Source organism: Macaca thibetana, chromosome 4 (genome assembly GCF_024542745.1).
Source record: "Macaca thibetana thibetana isolate TM-01 chromosome 4, ASM2454274v1, whole genome shotgun sequence".
In the NCBI taxonomy this organism is placed as follows: Eukaryota; Metazoa; Chordata; class Mammalia; order Primates; family Cercopithecidae; genus Macaca; species Macaca thibetana.
In genome coordinates, this window is record NC_065581.1 from 125,152,318 (window position 1) to 125,166,991 (window position 14,674).

At 37.6% G+C, this 14,674-nt stretch overlaps 1 long non-coding RNA gene across 4 annotated transcripts in view; it reads right to left on the bottom strand.

Annotated features, from left to right (window-relative positions):
- Positions 1-14,674, bottom strand: part of LOC126952648 (uncharacterized) — a 120,507-nt gene that overhangs the window by 25,702 nt on the left and 80,131 nt on the right. For all 4 annotated transcript variants that reach the window (XR_007724985.1, XR_007724983.1, XR_007724982.1 and 1 more), the window contains exons 2-3: positions 4,141-4,584; positions 3,729-3,733 (exon numbers count right to left, since the gene is read on the bottom strand). This is a non-coding gene — a long non-coding RNA (uncharacterized LOC126952648). The remainder of the gene's footprint in view (positions 1-3,728; positions 3,734-4,140; positions 4,585-14,674) is intronic.

Consider the following 14,674-nt stretch of genomic DNA (forward strand, 5'->3'; position numbering starts at 1 on the left):
GTGCACAATTACAAAACCAAAATAGTAGCTACCAACTTGAACTCCTGTATAAAACCAAAGGAGCCTCTTTGGGAATGGCCTTCTATCTGAAATAGCAATATAATAGTTAAACCCATTTCACCATAAGCATTTTTTTTTTCTTTTTTTTTTGTGAGACGGTGTTTCGCTCTGTCGCCCAGGCTGGAGTGCAGTGGCGCGATCTCGGCTTACTGCAAACTCGGCCTCTGGAGTTCACACCATTCTCCTGCCTCAGCCTCCCGAGTAGCTGGGACTACAGGCACCCGCCACCACGCCCAGCTAATTTTTTTGTATTTTTAGTAGAGATGGAGTTTCACAGTGTTCGCCAGGATGGTCTCGATCTCCTGACCTAGTGATCTGCCCGCCTCGGCCTCCCAAAGTTCTGGGATTATAGGAGTGAGTCACCGCACCCAGCCCACCATAAGCATTTAATTATCCATTCTTATCTACTCACTTAGGGAGATGCTGTTCTTATTGATGATTTTACAATTAGAACAGAGTTCAGATTCATGGAAGAAAATAGGGAGAAATTTGGGCCTTTAAAAAGTAACTAACATTTTGTGCAAACCACACAAACTTCTGAGTCCTATTAAAATTACCGATAAGCAATCTTAGAAAAACATTCTCCAGTAATGGCTAACTGGGCTCTTGCAGCAAAGCAAATTGTTTTTTCTTGGCAAGCATCCCACAAGCAATAGGCAGCAAGAAATTGTTTGTGCTACACATACAAGTTCTCATGTGTATCTGCAATTCTAATGCCAAATTTGGTCCTATCTCAAAAGCCACTTTAACTGAAAAGACAACTGCCAGAGACTTTACCAGGATATTCAGTCAGGAACTCCAAGATCATCAGAAAGAATTTCCATGTACTACTGTGGCCAGTATGGAAAATCACACTGTCTGTTTTGGGAAAAGATTCCTACACATTTTCTTCTCCTTTCTCCTGGCAAGAATTTTTGTTTGGTCAAGGACATCTGGTTATCACGTAGCACACAGAAAACATACTGCTTGTCCTTCAGTAATATAAACTTAAAATAACTAAAAAGACATCAATGTCAAGAAAAAAAAAAAAAAGGAAAAACAGAAGAAATGTACATTGGTGCATTGTGATGGGTCTTTGGAGGGCTTGCAGTGGACAAGCCAGGTGGGCTAAGCTAGAATAGACCAGTGAAGATCAAGAAGGTGAAGCAATGTTTTGAACAAGATAGAGATATATAGTGGAACCACTGGAATTTAAGTAGTCATTTCACAGGAAAGGGGGTTCTATAGAATAACTTCTTAGGAAAGAAGAGTGTTGACACAAATAAGGAAGGTTCTATAAGTGTTCCTGAATAGATGTGGGTAAGTACCAGGTTTACACACACACACACACACATACTCTCTCTCTCAGACACACACACAAAATTTGACTGCAAGTGTGTAGTATTTTTAGAATCCATTTATGAGTTGATGTGACTTTGTTGTTCCTTGAGACGTAAGAAATGGCTTTCAGCTAAGTTAAGCAAGACATAAATAACTGATTTTCAGGATTTATTACCTTGCTAGATAATACCTATATCTTAAAACTGACTGCCTTATGCATAGAAAAGAGTAAGGCAACAGAGAGAGAGTAAAGGCTGGAGAAGGGATTAGAAAGCAAGGGGGGACTGGCTTCAGGACCTCTATCACTGACCAATTACATGGGTTTCACAGATGATCACCCAAATATGAAGTATATGGAGAATTGAGAGTTTGTGCCAAGCTGCCATTATCTTCTGACATCTATTAAACTTACACTACAGTAGTCCCCCCTTATCCTCCGAGGATATGTTCCAAGACCCCACGGGGATACCTGAACCTGCAGATAGTATTGAACCCTATATACACTATGCTGTTTTCTATACATACATACCTATGATAAAGTTTAATTTATAAATTAGGAAAAGTAAAAGATTGTCAACAGTAACTAATAACAAAATAGGATGATTATAACAAATACACTGTAATAAAAATTATGTGAGTGCGATCTCTCTCTTGCTCACTCTCAAAATATCTGATATTACTGTACTCACCTAATTTTGAATCCCAGTTGACCACAAGTAAATGAAACTGAGGAAAGGGGGGATACTGTATTCTGTCATTTACACATGACTCTGCTTTTTCCCTATGCAAAATTACACAAGAAAGAACTCTTTTAAAAGATTTATTTATAAATTTAGTCTATTAAGTGGAGGTTTATGTGGTGATAAGGCAAAAAAATGAGAACCAGATTGTTATTCTGTGTGCAATAATTCCTGCCAAGGAAAGAAGCAAATTAAGGAAAATTATTTTGGATTTTAAAAACTGTAAAGTTTCCTTTTTATGAGTCTTCACATTATTTTAATGCTTTGGTGACATTTTCTTGTAATATTTTTAGTTTTAAGCCATGTGGATTAAAAAAAGCAAAATAGAAGACAGAAAACATATTTGAAGATAAAAGTGAGAATATTAGTATTGCTCTAAGTAACAACAAAACATTCAGATTAAAAAAGATGGGTAAAAACATTGCTGATGGTTCCTCGATATGTCATATTTTACTCTTTCTAGCTGTCCTGAAGTTGCCAAATTCTATGTTCAAATGTCCAACTTCATGGAGATACAAGTTTTTATCCATGGAAAGAAATACTCAAAAAAAATTGGTTTATAATTTATGTTGAGACTCAGACTCTGGATTTATACTTATTCCTGAATGTATTTTATTGTCAATTCATACTACCCTTATATTAGAAACCTGGAATAGAAATTGCTCATATTTATTGTCCTGCATGTACAAAATTTCTCAATGTTCACTGCTATTCAATGTAGTATCTGCTAGAGTGGGTCACTGTTTCAATCCAGCTGTATTTGCACTTTATAAACGCAATAGAATCAAATTCTATATTGAAAAAAAACTGAACTCTTTGGAATATGTCAGTAAAGAAGTAAGAGAAAAGAAAAAAAAAAACATTCCATGAGCTATATGTAGCAATAAAGAATGTTTAAATACGGAAAATTTCCAAGGAATGACATCAGGTTTGGGAAGTAAGAAAAATACTGCTGAAATATCTTCAAAAGTAAATTAAACCTCTATGGGAGACTATAATGTCTAGGAAGCATAGTTGCGAACACTAATGTCCTGCATGCCATTACGGCACCGATTCAGCCTCTTTCCGCCAAAACATAGCTGATTGCTATGTTTCTTGCACTTTGTCTCCATGAGAACACTGGTTCCATTTTATAATGCAAAAAATAAAAAAATAAGATAGGTGTCTTGAGATTCACACTGTAGTAACACTCTACTAAAGATATTGGATGGATTGCTTGATTCCTGAGTGAGATGTGGTGCAAAAGTATTCCCAAGGTTTTGAATTTTCAGGGAATCACACTACCATGGTGCTGCTAACTTACTTTGTACCATAGACCACTTAAATATTCCAGAATCTGGGGTTAAGGAGAAGTTAGACAATTAACATATTATCATTGGAGTTGCCTTGGCAAGATCTCTCTCCAGCCAACCCTAAGAGGAAGAAAGAATAAGGACTGAGCTCTTTGCTCCATGTCTGGGCCTTTTAAATCAAAACTGCTGAGGCTCCAGACAGTGAAAACTTCTTCAAAGACACAATTGTGCCCCCTTACACTAATGATTTGTGTGTACTCTCCCTACATCAGGTGGTTCCTATATAACCAGGATCCCCAAATAGGTAGGGGGAAACCCAATCTACTACTTCAGTCTAAAAAATGAGCAGAAAGTCTCAGGCATTATCATAGTAACTGTTCTTAAAATTGAAGAAAATAATAATAATAAAAAAAAGACAGGCACAGTGACATGTGCCTATAGTCCCAGCTATTTGGTATGCCTGAGGCAGGAGGGTCACTTGAGCCCAGGAGTTCAAGTTCAGCCTGGGCAACATAGCAAGTCTCTGTCTTTAAACAAACAAACAAACAACAACAAAACTCTGATGCTTTAGGAACCTGGTCTTGTAGCCCTCTGCCTCATATCCTGGCTTTCTGGCTTGGTCCTGTGTACTTACTTTGAGAAGTAGATTGTAGTATTGGTTGAGCCATATTAATTCTGGGTTTTGATCACCTGGTTGAGGTCTGATCAAGTAGCTAAAATTTACTCACCAGTTATAAGACTTCTGGAAAATTTCTTAAAGTCTCCATATTTTATTTTCTTCATCTGTGTAAGGGGTTACAAAATTGCATCTTTCTAATGGCATTTTTATGAGGTTAATTTAGTTAATATTCATGAAACTCTTAGCACAGTGTCAGAAATATGGCATGTGCTTAGTAAGTGTCATAATGAACCCCCACGCTGTGAGCTATTGAGTGTTTGAGTATCACAGTTCTGTCTTTGCCGTCCTCCTTTGTTCACTTGTGACCTTCAATGGCCGGACTAATGAATTTGGGCTTCAGTGGCCTCCAACTCTTATCCTCTGGAGACTCAAGCAGTCAAACTTGCCATAGATGGTGGAGTTCTGTTTCATTAAATTCTGTTCCAGAACACCCATCTTCTCTATTGCTTAATTGCTCCAACTACGAAGTGACGTGAGATTTTCTAAAAGGCCGCTAGAGCAAAAACAGATATATTGGTATTTGCACTTCCAAAGCATCCTCAATTATAGTTTAAAAAACAATTCCCAAGCAATGAATTTTAAAACATAAAAGACTTTCTCAGGATTGTTGGATATCATTATGTAATTCTATAGTTTCTAAGTAGCCTGATCTTTAGTTCCCAATTTATCCTATGTAGAAAACCCAACTGTGGTGTACAAGCTAAAATAAAAGTCTATAAATGAAGACACAGAATCAGCTTTATGTTTAAAACATTTAAACTAACTTTGCTGTAGGAAAAAGCTTACATACTAAGAATTGAGAGTTTCTGCTGTTTCTGGAGTTATCTTTTAATCGTGTGGTTTGCTCACAACTCACAACAACAGAAAACAATTAAAAGGTCATATGAAAAAAATGAATACTCTAATAGATACAATTTAAATCTTGAACTTACAGTGAAAGACTTTGAAAGTTTTCCAGAAATGTGACATAGATAGTAAATGGCTGGTGCCATGGATTTGCAAAACAAGCTCCTAGTCTTCTGAGCCTGCTCTGAGGAAAGAGATGATTGAATACAAACAGTGGTTCACTGTGACCTCAGGAGCAGTCCCCAAGAGTTGCAGATCAACCTTTAGTCAAAAGGAAGCATTTAAAATATGGATCAATTGGATTCTTTCTGAAATACAGGATTTAAATCAATTTCCACAAGAAAAAATGTCAGCAGTAATATGCACCAGAGAGCTGGTAGTTTAGAGCTTCCAAACAGCAAAAGATACTAAAGAACTAGGTGCACTTTGTAAACAAAAGTTTGGCATTGAGTGTGAACACACATCTCAGTTTTGTAGTCCAATCAATAAAAGGAAAATGTCACTTCTCTCTTAAAAGTCTTAACAAAAAAACCCTTCGTTTCCGAGATCACCAATAAAGATCACAAACTAAGATCTTGGTTCTTCATTTAACCAATACAGTAAAGTAGAGAAGACCAAGGAAATTGAAAATGATTGATAGGGAGAAGGATAAGCCAGGAAAAACTTAATCCTTTTTCCTGAACCTACCTATTAATCAACTATTTCCTGATAGAATTACAAATATCCATGTTTAAATTTTGACAGTTTCACTAACAAATTAAAGGGTTCCAATTGGAACTCATAGAAAAAGCCAGCAGCAGCAAGTAGTTTATTTTTCGTAATGCAAAGATCAAATATCCTGAAATACCTTTTTGTTTACAAAGTGCACCTAGTTCTTTAGTATCTTTTGCTGTTTGGAAGCTGTAAACTACCAGCTCTCTGGTGCATATTACTGATGACATTTTTCTTGTGGGCATTGATTTTGAAATATCTTTTCAACTTGGCATGTTTTGGAAGTATTTTGCCTGCTTTACTTCAGAAAGAATAGAAAAAAAGAATTCACACAACTTACATGAAAATGAATAAGAATGACAAGTATCCCAAAATAGAGCATGTCATTTGGTGCAAGATAAAATATACCAAAAAATGAAAGATCAACTTTTTACTCCCTTTCTATTTTTAAGCACCAACAACACAAAGTCTTGCCTTCTTTTTTCTGAGTTACCTGACCAACACATTTTGCCTTTGTCCTCCTATGATTACATACCCCCACCTTTTTTTTTCTTTTTGTAGAGATGGGGTCTCACTAGGCTGAGCTGAGATAGCCTGTCCAGACTGGTCTCAAACTCCTTGGCTCAAGTAATCCTCCTACCTCAACTCCCCAAATTTCTGTGATTACAAGTGTGAGCCACTACCCCAGCCTGATTACATATCTTGATCACATATTTTTTTTTCTCCTAGAAAACTCAATATCCCATTCGTGTCTTCTACAACCAAAAAAAAAAAAAAAAAAAATCACTTCTTTCCTTGTGGCAAGCACATTCAGAAGCCAACACTGTGTCATGGCTACTCCCCAGCAGTTAGAGGTTCATCTGTTGACAATTGGAAAGGAGCAAGAGAGACTTCACTTAGTAGGCCTTGTTTTTCCCAGTTACTGAGTTTTGTGTACCTTAAAAATGAAAATTGCATATTCTTGGTCATAGTCTTGTCTTATATGTAGGAAGAGATCTGCAAACTATTCAGAAGATACTAAATTTAGTGAAAGATGTGAATACATTGAAGTCTTTTGAGAACAATTGAAGCTCATTCATTTACAACAGAATGGAACATCTCTGGGGTAAGGTAGAGGCAATAGAATGCAAAACTGCACCTTTGTGAGTGTGAAATATAAATGAATGGGAATCCCAATAGAGTTTATTCCTTAACCCCATTGTATTGGTAAATAATAGTTCATGTCCATGGTGCACTTGATGCCCTTGAAATGGTCATTAAAAGTTTCTTTTTCCCTCTGGTTCCTCTCTCTCTTTTCCCTTCCCTTCCCTTCCCTTTATTCCTGTCTTTAGTCATGTTTGGATTGATTTTCAGAATGTTTAGACTGTTTCCTCACATTGTCACCAGCTCATTACCACAGAATTACACTTCACAAACAAGAGCTGGCTGGAGAGCTAACTTGGCTTAGCTGTCCTATCTGAGGGAATAATAATAATAATAATAATAATTATTATTATTATTATTATTAGAGACAGAGTCTTGCTCTGTCATCCAGGCTGGAGTGCCCTGGCGCTATCTCAGCTCACTGCAACCTCTGTCTCCCAGATTCAAGCGATTCTTCTGCTTCAGCTTCCCGAGTAGCTGGGATTACAGGCACCTGCCACCACGCCCGGCTAATTTTTGTATTTTTAGTAGAGACGGGGTTTCACCATGTTGGTCAGGATGGTCTTGATCTCCTGACCTCGTGATCCACCTGCCTTAGCCTCCCAAAGGGCTGGGATTACAGGCATGAACCAATGCACGCGGCGGGAATTATTAAATGGATGTATTTCTTCCTTTTTGAAAAGACAAGCACAATCTGATCAGCGGGCAGGCAGGGCCACTGCCTGTTCTCTTTTCAGTGCTTGTGGCCTTTGCTCTCACAGAGTCACTCACTGATGAAGTAAATAGCAGCAGTGGTGTTTTTCTGCTAGGAACCAAGATCCCCCGTGTGCTTTGCTGCAAGAACACATCCTTCACAGCTGTATTGTAATGATTTTACCATTTCTGCTGTTGTTACATGTACTAACAACTAGAAGTCTACATTTCACAATGATGTTAAGCACTGAACTTTACATACACACACACACACACACACACACAATAAAGAGTTATCAACACATCCTCTTTTACTGAGAAAAGCTAAATGCTTTCTTCAGTATTTCAGCTATGGAATATATATACACACACACACACACATATATATATAATGTGTGTGCATATATAATTACCATATATTCCATATATATGGGGTGTATATATACACATATATAATAGATATGGAAATATATATATATATATTCCATGATTCTTGATGTAGTGTTGCTTCCCTGATCGGATAACTTTGATTAGGCAAAATGTCTAAAACCACTTAGATAAATAATAGTTTAGAGGTACATATACAACATGAAAATGATGAAAGTAGTGAGCATTGCATATTTGGAAAATCATTCAATAAGAAATTCTTTCTGTGCATATATTTAGCAGCACATATTTAGAGTTTAAAGGGAGAAAATAGAGCACTTAAAAAGTTTATAAGCGTCTCATCTGTTTTCTCTGTCTGGTACTCTGTTTTTGATATTATTATCAGTGAACTTTTGACAAGAGACTGTGATGTCATCAGTGAATATTTAAAAACAAAAACAAAAAAACTAGACTCCAGCAAATCTATTTGTCCCTCTCAGAGAATTTCAGCAGATCAGAAAATCTTTAATTTGTGAGATACTTTTTTTCAATAAATTATCTTTTGTTACTTTCTTTGTTTTACATTTTATTGATTTTATCAGACGGGAAAAAATTTTCTATGTTTACCTACTAGAATATCCCATGGAATGCTTTTTTTTTGAGACGATGTCTCGCTCTGTCCTCCAGGCTGGAGTGCAGTGGCCGGATCTCAGCTCACTGCAAGCTCCGCCTCCCGGGTTCACACCATTCTCCTGCCTCAGCCTCCCAAGTAGCTGGGACTACAGGAGCCCGCCACCACGCCCGGCTAGTTTTTTGTATTTTTTTTAGTAGAGACGGGGTTTCAGCGTGTTAGCCAGGATGGTCTCGATCTCCTGACCTCATGATCCGCCCGTCTCGGCCTCCCAAAGTGCTGGGATTACAGGCTTGAGCCACTGCATCCGGCCAGAATGCTTCTTTTAAAGACATAGAACAAATATGCAAAATGAGAGTAAATTATGGTGTCGTTATTGCCTATTCCAAAAGTATTATGGAAATACTGGGATAAATGTCAGAGAAGGCAGGCCCAAGGATGAGAACATAAGGAGAATGACTTAACTTAGCATTTTTACCTCTATTAGAATCATTGTATACCAAGATATTTTTCACTTTCTACCCTATCTATGATCCTTAGTCATATGTGGCCATATCTAGAAATCCAGAGTTCAACCTATATTACTAATCATGCTTCTTCTAAATCAACTCCCTACCCTAATAACTAACAGAATATTTTCCCCTCCTCACTCATTCCCAGCCCTCATTAGCAATTCCTTCTCCTGGGCTTCATTTATCATAAATCGCATCAGTTTGACCAGACATCTGTTCTCTTATGAGTGTTAAAGCTTCCACGTCTAATGTTCCTTCCAGAAAAGGCAAGGATCTTACATGCTTTTGACTTCCATGATGAAAGTGCATGGGTAATTTAAAATACACATTATCAAGAATGTGTGATAGCATAAGTGAGCCAAATGTGCCCTGAAGCCCTGAACCAAGCCAGGAGGCTGTAGAGCTCAGTTCCTTCCCCCATGTCAATGAGTTGGAAGAACAGCATCTGGCTTGGCTTATTGACCACGGAGGGGTAGAACATGCCATGAAACATAGAGGTCAAAATTCCCAAGGCTGGCATCAGGATGATGATAGGGATACTGCTGATGTTCAGACGATTTCTGTTTACCACAGTAACTGGCTGTTCCTAGGCTAGACGAAGCCAGGATTAAAATACAGCCAGAGAGGCTTCCTTTTTTGCTGAGGTCTCTGAAACACCCAATAAATGGTGAAGTCCAGAAAATAATTACCTTGTATTTCTGCCTTGGCTCTTTCACACAGTTTTTATTCATATCTCATTTGCTATACCTTAATAAAGATACCCAGTTACTTTTGAAATAGGCTTTTGTCAGATTGCCAATATCTTGAAATCTTAAAAACTCACTGCAAATGTGAGCACAGACTTTGAATAACCTGGCAGCTGGCCAAGCACTGAAGATCTTTAAGACAAGAGTAGTCAGCCCTCCCACTTAATGTTTTGATTTTGTGCTTGAATTAAAAAAAGACTGGACCAGATAACCTTCTAACTCGAAGATTCCATGACTCTATTTTTCAAATATCCTCATTTTCCAAGTATTCTACAGGAGAAATACTAAAACTGTGTGGTTTGTTGTGTTTGCCTCTCTCTCTCTCTCCCCTCCCCCTTTCTTTTTTCTTTTCTACTCATCCCACATCCAAATATGGTGCAATAACAAATTCCTTCACTAAAGCAGCAGAGTTTTTAGTTATTACCATACATGTTTTTAAATTCTCCCCTCACTGATGAAAACATGTGATATGAAATACTGAAGAAACCTCAGGGGCATTCCAAGCATTTATGGACAAAAAGTCATGACTTGTGGTATTTTCTTCAAAATCCATGTGAACTGAATCAAAGAGACATAAGAATGTATACTTAAAAACTTCTGAAACAAAATGGATGCATTCTGTCATTGACAATCCGTTAATATTGTAACTCTGAAATAACATAAATCTATCTATTCCATTCGATCTCCCTCAGCATTCTTCTAGTGCAAGGCCTCCTATTCGTGTCTAGACCACTAAAGTAGCTTCTACACAGTCCTTTTCCCACTTTGCTCCAGGATGCCTTTATATGAGTACCGGCTTAAGCCTCCAAGAGTTCCTATTCCTAACACAACTCTACATAAAACCAACATTAGTTCCCCTCTCCCTACTAAGTAAATGCCTGACCTTGATATTTAAGTATTTCTAAAGTTTTGTTTTGCCTTGTTATTTTAGCTTTATTTTCTACAATGTTCCTATGTATTTCCAGAATCCAGTATTTCTCAGTCTTGTCACTATTGGCATTTGAAGCACATAATTATTTGTTGAGATGTACTGTCCTGGGCTTTGAAGAATGTTTAGCATCATTCCTGGCCTTTGCCCAATAAAAGTTAGTAGCATTTCTAAGTTGCAGTATCCAAAATTGTCTTTGGACATTTTGCAATGTCGCCTAGGTGGCAAAATCATACCTGGTTGAGAAACACTGCTATAATACAATCAAAATCAAATTGCATTATTTATTGTTCCTAAACCATGTAGTTCTTCTACTTAACAATATATTTTTATAGATAATAATTTCTTCTAAAATATTACCATAATTCCCCCTCCCCCACACACCCCTTAGTTTTACATGTTAATATTTCAGGGGACATCTAGAGCTTCAATGAAACCTTTCTCAATTTCTGCATATCAATGTGGTCACTCCTTTAAACACATCCTCTGTCTCCATCTCATTCATTAAACATCCCTCCTTTCTGGGCTTACAGTATTTACATTGATCTATTTGTCAAATTGTCCTTGAAATGTTCAAATTAATTCATTCAACTTATAAGTGTTGAGCCCCTACAATGTGCCTGGCATTGTTGTATTCATTGAGAACTACTAGAGTTCCGAGCAGAGCAAGCACTTTCCTTCTGTCAAACTCACAGGTCAGGGAAGAGGTGGATGGTAGAGAGAGTGTGTGTGTATAGGGGGACAATAATAAATGAGTAGTTGCTTTTTTTTTTTTTTTTTTAAGAAATACACCATTTGAGGAAACAAACAGATGGTGCAATAAACTATAAGTAGAAACTTTTTAGATACCTCAGTCAGGAAAAAGCCTTACTGAGGTATGATATTTAAAATATGGATTGAAGTATAAGAAAGTTATCCTCATATTTTTGCTTTTAGAGATACCAGCCTGTACAAAGGCCCTGAGGCAGAAGTAAGTTTGGCTTATTTGAAAACTTGAGAAAAATGCCTAGGGCTGGCTTATAGTGAGCAAAGGAGAAGGTTATAGAAAATTAATTGAGAGAGGCAAGTAGAAACCAAACTGTGCAGAGCCTGTTAGTTCAAGGTAAGGATTTTGGATTTTCTTTGAAATGTTTTAAGAAGTGAAGGGTTTTATGCAGTGAAGTGACATCATCTGATTTACACTATTAATACATTACTCTGGGATTCTGTATGAAGAATATGGAAAAGGAGGGTTTCAGTTTAAAGAACCTCAAAATTAGAGGATATCTTAATTTTTTTTTATAATGAAAACTCCAGAAGAATTAAATTCCCTATTCTAGAACACTGCGTGTATCACAAAGGAGTTAGAGGGGAGATGGTGTATTGACCTCTTCAGCCCTTGGAAGAGTTTGCTTCTGGTTGTATTTCAATGTGCCATTGAAATATTTTCCATGTGTGCCATGGCAGGAAGAAGGATAGGAAGAGAAGCACTCCTAAAATACAGGATTAAAATAGTTGCCCACGTGATGTTTCAACAACTCCAAAAGACTGGGAACTCATTACCTCCAAAGAGAGCCTTTTCCAGATTTGGAAATACCTGGTTTTCATTGAGCCAAGTCACAAATGTGTGGGATATATTGATGAGCTCATGAGTAGATCCATTTAGCTCAGCAAAAGTTCTTTTAGATGAGGCTCATCTAACTCAACAAAACCCCTCCTCCATCTACCAAATTGTCTGCCTTTGGGGAAAAATATTATCCTCTGCCAAGGACTTGTCCCCTTTACACCTGCTTCTCTGCCTAGGCCTCCCTTAACTCCATTTTCCATTCATTCCAACCAGTCTTCCTCCCTATAAGATGATTTTGGTATCTGTGATAAGCTTCTTTGATCCCATCACTATCTACAGGAAGCTAGTCATTCCCTCCTCTTCTGTGTCTTCTCTACTAAGAAGCAAGTCCCTGAGGACAGGGACTAGGCCTTATTCATCTTGCAAAGTGAAATGTCTACATTACAGATGTCTAGTAGAAACTGGTTAATTGTTATGGGTGGAGCAACTCTGAGCTTTGGGGTAAAATGTTCAAATCTTTATTGTACTAATCATGGGAGTTACTCATTCAAACGTTTGTTCCACAAATATTACCCAGTGCCTCTGTGCCTAAGTGATGGAAATATACATGGGCCCCACCTCATGAAGCTTATGATCTAGACGAAGAGGCAAACACTAAACAAATGATTGAATGAAAAATAATTATTAAATGATATGAATTTTATGAAGGAAAAATAGAAGGTGCCATGAGAATACATATTACAGAAACCAAATTTTGCCTAGGTGTTCAGGAAGCCTTCCTTGATGGAATGAGATTGGAACTAAGACCTAAAGGATGAGTAAATCTTGAGAAATGCACTTTAACTCGCTAAGCCTCAGATCCCTCACCAATAAAATGGGACAATACTGCCTTCTCTTTAGAGTTCTCCCAAGAATTAACTAGTTAGCATATGTAAAGTACCTGCTACGAAGGAATTCAAGAACTCTCAGGTTTTTTTCTCCCATAATAAATGAGGAATGAAGGCAGCCTAAGCAAGCAAAATAGTGGATGAACCTGAATGCTTCCTGTCATGTGATGAATTGTATTCCCAAAACATGTATGTTGAAATCCTAACCCGTCCTACATCAGAATGTGATCTTATTTGGAAATAGGGCTATTGCAAATGTAATCAGCTATGTTAAGACAAGATCATATTGGAATAGAATGGGCATTTCATTCAATATGACTGATGTCCTGTTGAGAACAGGTAGATTTGAACACAGACACAGGAAGGAAGAACATTATGTTGCGATGGAGACAGCAATTGGAGTGCTGCAGCTGCAAGCCAAGGAATGCCAAAGATTGTTGACAAGTCACAAGAAGCTATGAAGAGGTAAAGAAGGATTCTCCCCTATGGGTTTCAGAGGGAGTATGCCTCCGTCCATACCTTGATTTTGGACTACTAGCCTCAAGTACTGTGAGACAATAAATTTCTCTTGTCTTAAGTCACTCTGTAACACTTTTTATAGCAGACCTAGGAAGCAAATACATCTCATAGAAGGATTTGGAGGCTGGGCACGGTGGCTCACACCTGTAATCCCAGCACTTTGGGAGGCCGAGGTGGGTGGATCATGAGGTCAGAAGCTCGAGACCAGCCTGGCCAACATGGTGAAACCCCTTCTCTACCAAAAATACAAAAATTAGCTGGTTTTAGTAGCACAAGCCTACACTTGGGCTACTTGGGAGGCTGAGGCAGGAGAATCGCTTGAACCCGGGAGGGGGAGTTTGCAGTAAGCCAGGACCACGCCATTGAACTCCAACCTGGGTGACAAAGTGAGATTTTGTCTCAGAAAAAAAACAAAACAAAAAAAGGATTTGGAGTGACTATTGCATGCAATAATACAGACTTTGAAGACTGATGAGTTGGAAGGTAGAAGTTGAACAAGAAGACATATATGAAAAGGTGTCTTAGGAAGATAAAGTTAGAAATTTAGCCATGTTAATATATTTCCTGTTCCCAGTAGATCCATATGCTCCTTGAGGGCAGAATCCACACCTTCCATGTCAAGCCAAACTCAAAATATACTGGCTAAATGAGATCTTTCAAATAAACACTTCGGTGTGTAAGCTATTTCTGAAAAATTTGGAGGTAAAACATTTTAACACATTGAAATTTTACTCTTCTAAAGTAAAAATCATCTTCTCATTTTATTTAATTGAAGAGGCAGCGCATGCAGTAAATTAGGTCCAATTTGCATGTAGTTGTGCATGCAATGTACATCTTGGCTTTAACAAGGGAGCAAGCTGTGTACAAACTCAAGCACCCTTATATTTGAAGTTAACATTAATTGTTTGCTTAAAATTTTCAGTACTTTCCTTCTTTTGCTTTCAAAGACAAATATTATAGCATTTCACTTTCTAATTTAAAGACCACAAAATCCATAGCTGATAATAAGAATCTATCCCTTAGGGGCTAATACATTTCTCTGACAGCTTAGTAGT